The sequence below is a fragment of the Triturus cristatus genome, chromosome 8 (assembly GCF_964204655.1).
Source record: "Triturus cristatus chromosome 8, aTriCri1.1, whole genome shotgun sequence".
NCBI lineage: Eukaryota > Metazoa > Chordata > Amphibia > Caudata > Salamandridae > Triturus > Triturus cristatus.
Genome location: NC_140591.1, coordinates 1,190,398,057 through 1,190,405,997, shown reverse-complemented (window position 1 = coordinate 1,190,405,997; position 7,941 = coordinate 1,190,398,057).

Below are 7,941 nucleotides of genomic sequence, written 5' to 3'. Positions count from 1 at the left end.
ACACATAGGGCAAGTAAAATTAAAGAGTGCCAAGAAACATTCTTTATGTAGCAAGAAAGATGGTGCTGCTGTGATTTTCTTCCAGTGAGCAATTTGCATTATTGTACTTGCATGTCTATTGGAACAAGTTGAACATGAAATGTTCCTTTGTAATGAATTACATAAGCCTTTAAAAAAGGCTATTCCGATACGGTGATGCGTTATCACCACATACATTTGGAGAGGTGTACTCCAATTGTCTTGAGTTAATCTAATAATTTTAGTAACCCTACTAAAATATGGAACTGATGGCAACCTTTCATGCACTGGATTTGATTTTTATCAGAACATAATCATCTGAAAGGTTTTGATTCCTTTGTATGAAATTTCCATACGTTGTTAATGTTTGAGACATATTTTTCGGCATGGTAATTTCTCAGACAGTGCTTTTGTTAAATAACCAATCAACTAATGATTCAATCTATAGCGTCGAGTTTCAAAATAGTGATCCTGTCAATGTGTTAAAACCAGAATTCTGCCATCACCTTGTTTGTCCTCCATGCCTAAAGATCTTTTGACCCACAGCCAATGGAGGCTCCATCCTTCAGTAACTACTTGCTTTATATAGCTGTGGCACAGCAAGATGATTGATACCAGTGCTAAATGTCTGCCAGTCACATCAAATTAATCTACCTTGTCCCGCAGTATTGCAGCGGCGACAATTGGCCAGCCTGAGGCAAAAAAAGAGGTTTAATCTGTTTTCTATGGGCTGCAGAGCAGACCACACACAGGGATGATTCACACTGACACAAACAAAAATTGCATCTTCATGGTGAAATTGAAACTGGGCACAATTGGGGCATGTATGAATGAAAAAATAGCTGATTTAGAGCTAGATATGTATGAAATACCCATCAGGCTGAAAGGCAGGGATGAGAGATTATGGGAAGATGGATGTCATTGGGTCAAGTCGTAGGCCGGGATTATAAGAAGAGAATGTCACACCGAAACCGTGACTCAAAATAATGAACGGTTTAGAGGTAAGCTTGCAGAATGCAAAGAAGGCAGTTGTACATGATTGGATGCCATATAATTCAGAAGAAAGGCAAGCACGCTTTGGCGATTTTTCACTCAGGAAGAAAAAAAGAAAAATACAAGAATCCTAGTGGTATCTCTTAACTTCCCAATACGATTACAAAAAAGATTATCAAAGTCAATTGTATACTTCATCTTTTTATGATAGTTACTCTTTGGTACAGTGGTGTTGATGTACTCTTTTTGCAGAGAACAATTGCAGATTCACACACACACATGCATGCACGCACCCCCCCAATCCTAAAGTTCCTGGTACCTAAGTACTGTGAAATGTTATCAAGCCTGCCACCATAGGACATTCCCTGGCTACATAAACTCAGCAAAGTACTGCAGTCAATTAGCCCTTACACTAGCTCCTTGTTAATCCTAACATGTGCAAGGCATGCCAACAATCATACATATGTGTCTCTTGGCACGAAAAGTTTAATTATCATCCGTCAAAATATTTATCTTTTCCCAATCAGTTAATGTATTATAATTTCACCAAAAATCTAAACTTGCCATGCTCCTGGTATTATTTAACATGCAATAGTTTGCACACAGTTCAGTGTTAGCAGGAAAGTATGCAGCATAACAAAGCTGCTGGTTAATCATTACAGTATGCTTCAGACATTTCAAGGAAAAATAGCTTGAGCATCAAGAAAGTAAATACTTTTATAATTCAACTTAACATGGCTTAACGCCGCCTTGTAAATAAGGCCCCTTTTCACGCTAGACTTAGCATGAAATGAGTGGTAAATGGGTGTTGCGGTGAGTGTTGCGCCGCAACACCCATATTTACAAGGGTGGCGTAAATATGGGGCAGCACCAGAATTAAGACCTGGGGGAATCTGGTCTTAACAGGGCGAAATGAGGAGAGATGCTTTATTTCTCCTAGTTTTTGCTGTTTCATGTGCGCTGCATTGTGCAGCACACATAGATACAGCAAAACACATTGATTGTTTATGTGCAGGAAGGTGTCCGTTCCTGCACATAAACAATCATTAAAAAAATGACAAGTTGCAACTTCTATGTGTGCTGCATTTTGCAGCACAGATAAAAGTTAGAAAACGCCATTACTGATTGTTTATGTGTAGGACACCTTCCTGCACATAAACAATCTTTCCCTGCAATGCAGGCACCCTTGCACAATGGGTGCAAGAGTAGCTGCGCTGGCGCTACACAGCTGCATTTAGCTCCAGCGATAAGGGAAAGGCAGGGGTGCACTGTATTCTTGTGAATACGGTGCATCCCTGTGTATGGAAACTGCCGGAGCACAGCGTTAGCCTCCTTGGCTTAACGTCATGCTCCGACAGTTTTCTACTAAAAATGCCCCATTTTTGTGCATTACTTTCTGAATGTAACCAAAGTAGCAAATGGTTCTGCATTATAACCAGTTAGGATAAAGGTTCGTGGACTGTAACACACTTTGTAATGCCACAGGAGAGAAGAAAAAATACGAATTCCAGGACCTTACATTTCAGTTTACCTTATAGGGTGGGAAAGATTTGTCCAGTGAATTCATTTTTTTAGGTTCAATTCTTTACTTGCTTTTTTTTTAGTCACGGATAAAAATAAGCAATCTAACTGTAATTCTGTTTTGTAAAGGTTTAATTCTATGTGTACTGTTTTTATCACTGACTGAATTTAACTTTCAACAAGTTAATAAGCATAATTCTCCAGGTATGACTAAAACAGCAAACATTCTGTGATTGGCTTAACATTATAGTTTACTAATAGTCCATTAATGTCCACCAGATAATATAAATAAAAATGGAAAAGAAACAATATGGATTTCAGAATCCAATCTTTTGGATTAGATTTAAAATGGGGCTGATTTGGAAGAGAATAAAAACATAGTCGAACAAATTTACTTCTTGAGACGTTAACTTGATGGAAAAGCAAGTACTACTAAACCAGTCCTTGCCTTAGGTTACTGGAAAGAATAGTTCACAGAGGTTTTTTCCATCCTCAAGCCCACTCTCTTACCTCTCTCAGATTTACCTCTTGTTTTACAATTTAAAGTTAACACAAAGCAGCAAACATAGGAGCTCTTGTAGAGGGTTGAATTTACTTAATGATTTGCCTCATCCTTTTGAAAATAACAGGGGCTTATTCTCACACTAGTTGGCTTATAGTTACATAGGTGAATAGTTTGAAAGACGTAACCTTTAACCTACAATAGTCATAAATATTAGAAAGTCTTAGGGCCTGATTTCGATCTTGGTGGATAGGATACTCTGTCACAACCGTGACGGATATCCCATACGCTGTATTACAAGTTCCATAGAAAAAAATTGAATTGTAATTTGGCGGACAGGATATCCGTTGCGTTTGTGACGGAGTAACGCGGTCCGAAAAGATCGTAATCAGGCTCGTAGTCTGTGACAGCGACTCTAATTCTAGTTTTACATGAAATACCCTTTCTAAGTGACAGTATTTGACATCCTATGAATTTGGATGCAGATAACCATTTGTTTCTGACTTTTTCATAGAGTTTAACATTGACAAGTAGAATATGGCATATATGTTACAGGTCTGTGTCTGCTATAGTGTGTTTCACTATTTTAGTTACAGCTAAGCAAATGTAATCAACTTTACCAGAAGACATTTGCTAACTATAATGTGGTGAAAATTGCCTAAGAAGGGAAGTAGCTGCACAGAGATAGCAAAAATGTGTCTTTCTTTAAAATAGTACTCAGGACAGGTGATCTCTGAAACGACCAGTTCGGCCACCTGTGTTCACTGACCCAGTGATGTAAAAACCTATAGCAGTCTGGATCGAAGGAAGTCTGTGATCATATGCTGTTGTTTACCACACTAACTCACTAAATGGAAACTTTGTCTACAAGGCACACACAGTCATTGTTTCACAGACACGTGTCAAGGTCTCTATCATACAATATGTGTGGTGGACGGATGTTGCCTGTGTACACAACTTAGATTCACAATTCCCTGGTAAATACATAGGGTGAAGTCCTTGTTTGTTTCAATTGTGTGATGCATTCCATATGTTGAAGACCATCATGTTTATCACACAGTTCTGTCAACTGAGTTGTCTATAGGTTTGATTCTTTTTCCTCTTATGCCCCTCTTATGCCTTGCCAACACAGACCATGCTGGCCCGCTCTATTACGTTTGATGGGGCTGTGCATTAAATTTGTACTGTGGCCCAAGTGAAAAACAGAGCCTTTTGTCCCTCATCCAAGTTTAGCACTCAGATGTTTGAAGTTTAAATGGCATTAATGGAGTTGATGCTAACTAATTACACAGGCCAATCAGTCAATGTCTACATTCGTGACCAACGTTTATTACCATGTGTAAAACATAGAGTGTGATGTGACTACCACTTAATACTATCAAACATGGACCATGTAAGCTTCACATTGTAGACCTTGTTTCATGAGGTATTTGGTGTGGTGTGTATATGGCATGTGCGTACACTTAAGTTACTGTTTTCACTGTACTGGAGTTGTTTTGACAGTGGTTTATCAGTTGTGTGGCAGTATTGTTTTGGAGCTGTGTGTCATAACATAACATGTTTATTTTCAAAGCACACATTCACCCGAAGGCCTGTTGGGCTGAATACAGATGTTTATTGTTTCCCAACTCAAGGGTACTCATTTTATCAACCTCAGAAGGATGAAAAGCTGAGTGTACCTGCCTGGATTTGAACCTGTGACCATGAGGTCAAACCTACAGTGGACACATTAGTCCACCAAACCACCAGACCCGGATAACATCATGAGCATTTGTGAGAATGAAATACGAGAAAAGTACGATAAGAGTAAAACATTTTTAAGCATATTCATAGAACTGTATTTCAGCTCTTTCTGATATGATGTGATGACCCTCAAAAAAACGTTTAGGGTGCACTGAGGTGAAAGAGTTTGTGTGAAACACTTGCAACAAAAAAGGGTGTCTAGTCCTAAATGAGAGACAGCTTTGTTGAGTGGTAGATCAGCAACATTCATAGTAGGACTCCTTCCAAGCATACAGTCATTTCTGATAACTTGACACTGGATATTTTAAAGTACATCAATGATTGTCTATCTCTCCCGAACCATACTAATCTCTGTTTAAGGTCCTTAAGCAGGGAAGTTGATACCAGTAAGGTACAATGGGGTGATAGGTGGAGGATTTTGAAGGATTTACTATTGTCTGCATGCATCTGGTAAAGAGTTTGAAGACCCATGTCTCTGCCTGTGTGTATGAGCTTTACCTTAACTTGTGACACCGCTGGATTATTTTGTGCCTAACATGAGCATAATTCTGTCTGTAGATGTGTAGACCCTACAGGTTCCGGATGGAATCTCAAAAAACGTTCTACACTGATGTGATGTCTTACAAATCAGATTGCAGAGCATTTTCCTCTTCTGTCTCTAGTTTCCTCCGCATGTAGGGCAAAAATAGCCATGGTGTAACATATTTTTTTCACGTTACTGCCTTGTTGAGAGCCTTTTTTATTTTTTACAAGTGCAACCACATCTAGGGCTGTTTTCTAACAACAATCCATCTTGGTCCTGTATTGAGCAGATGTACCAACAAGCTGGTGGCACCTGCAAAACCACCAAATCAACGTGGATCCAGAAAGCAGGAAAAATGGTTTTCAATTTCAAAAAAGTATATTTGTATAGGTTTGGTTTTGCCTTTTGCAAAAAAATGTACGTCTATGACCTTATTTAATTCTTTACTTTTTATTTTTTTGCAGTTTTTATGTAGCACAAACTCAACTCAAATGTATTGGGATGATTTACATGAGCACCAGTTAATCATGTGATCATATATCGAAATACACACAATGTCTGTAATGTGAAGATAATATATTGGCAAAGTTGTACTACAAACAGTGCATTGAGACATGTATTGTACAATTGGAGCATTAGATCTTATTATTTTCTAGCATTCATTTTTAAATCTTAATGTTAGAAATGTTGAAACATCTCCTACAGGTAGTACTCATTCTGTAAGAACTGGAAAAAAACAATGTCCAAAATGGACATTTGTCAAAAAGCACCCAGACAACTCTCACAATTATAGCACACAGGTGATGCATTTGTACAGACCCTTCCCTTTAAAATGTGTTCTCTGGGAACAGAGGGTGTGGGTTTCCCCATGGTGAACTTCTTTTCTGTGATAAACTACGTTTGTACACAGTAACTAAACTCCCACTAGTAAGATGAATTCCTCCCAACCATGGGGAGTGTGTGCTTCATCCATGCTCATTGTATTGCCCCTGCTTTCTAAAGTCAGGCAACAGTACCTGAAAACACGCTACTATTAAGATGGTTTGCAAGTACTCTTTGGGAGTGTCTGGTCAAAGAACACAAGGATTTGGGCTTTGCCTGTGCTGAGCCTCTTGCCAATGATTTCTAATATTTGCAAACAGTAACTTAAAGGATGTCCCTTCTCCTTGTGACAAGATGGCTTCCTTTCATTCTTTGGGAATGTGTACTTGGGGTGGTACCAGGGTATGGGTTTCACCAACCCCATCATTCCCATCATGCATATGCTTTCCACTGTTTGTGAACATTGACTCTCCATTGAAGCACTCAACTTAACACTGTGATAAGATTATCTGCTATCAATCATCGGGAATGAGTTTTTGGGGAACACTAGCCTTTTTCTTCCCCATATTTGCCTTCATAGACTGTTGGTGGATTGATGCCGTAAGAGGAAGATTCAATATTGACTCATGAAAATAACCAAAATATCATCGGGACATATGAACTTGATATTATTATGTCACAACAGTGGAATAAATTGAGGCAGTGTCTGGTGTCTGGACAGCATCAAGTGGATTGTTATGCACACTTGATTAAGTGCTATGAAAATTTGAATACATAATATAATGTGAATGCTTCTATATTTGAAAACAGGATGGTACTGGGCTAATGAGGAGAGTATGACAATTGATGAGATGTTTCATAATGGAATACCGTTGAAGGGGACTTCTATGTACACTGTAGTATGAATGATCACAAATTGTCTTCACATTCTATGAATTCATAATAATATATGTGTAATCCACGATTGCTACAATTGTGAAAAAGGCTATGGCGAGTCGAAACGGGTCAGATCCACTTCCCCAATAATTCTTTTTGCACGATATTAACGCCTTGGTCCGTGTGTCTTTGCTGTGGAATTAGAGCTGTGCCTTGAGGATATAGAAGTTAAAGTTAGTTAGTATAGGTATAGAAAATCTACATGTACTTATCAGTCCATATTTTATTTTCGATATTTAGTCCTTGATATTGTGATCCATCGATATTCTGGTTTCGATATTCAGGGTAATCTGTAACAATCTGGCAGACTTTTTCCTCCAGAAAATACAAACAATATACACCTCTTTCTCCCCCACCCAGCTTGATCCAACCCCTGCAAACTTTATAAGTACAAAACCTCGACCCTCAATCACTCTGGATATCTTTCCCCCTCTCAATTCCATCACATTAGAATCCATTATGCACCGGGTGAAATCTGGTTCCCCCTTGACCCTGCATCCCCGCCTGCCCTGCTGCCAGTTCTAGGAAGCATTCTTCCTACTACCCTCAACCTGCTCAATACCTCTATCTCCTCCTGCACAGTCCAGCCCCCCTGGAAGCGCGCTATGGTCAAGGCTCTCCTAAAGAAGCCCAATTCAGACCAAGATAATCCCAGCAATTACCGGCCAATCGCCCTGCTACCATGGCTGAGTAAGATCCTGTAGAAATATATCAACTCGGTACTGGTAGAGTTCCTGGAGAGGAATCATCTACTTGATCTCTCCCAGACTGGATTCCGTCATCTGCATGGAACTAAAACCGCCCTCCGCACAGTAACCGAGGAGGCTAGGAAGATCCTTAATCAAGGAGGCACTGCGGCAATTATCCTTCTTGACTTAAGGTC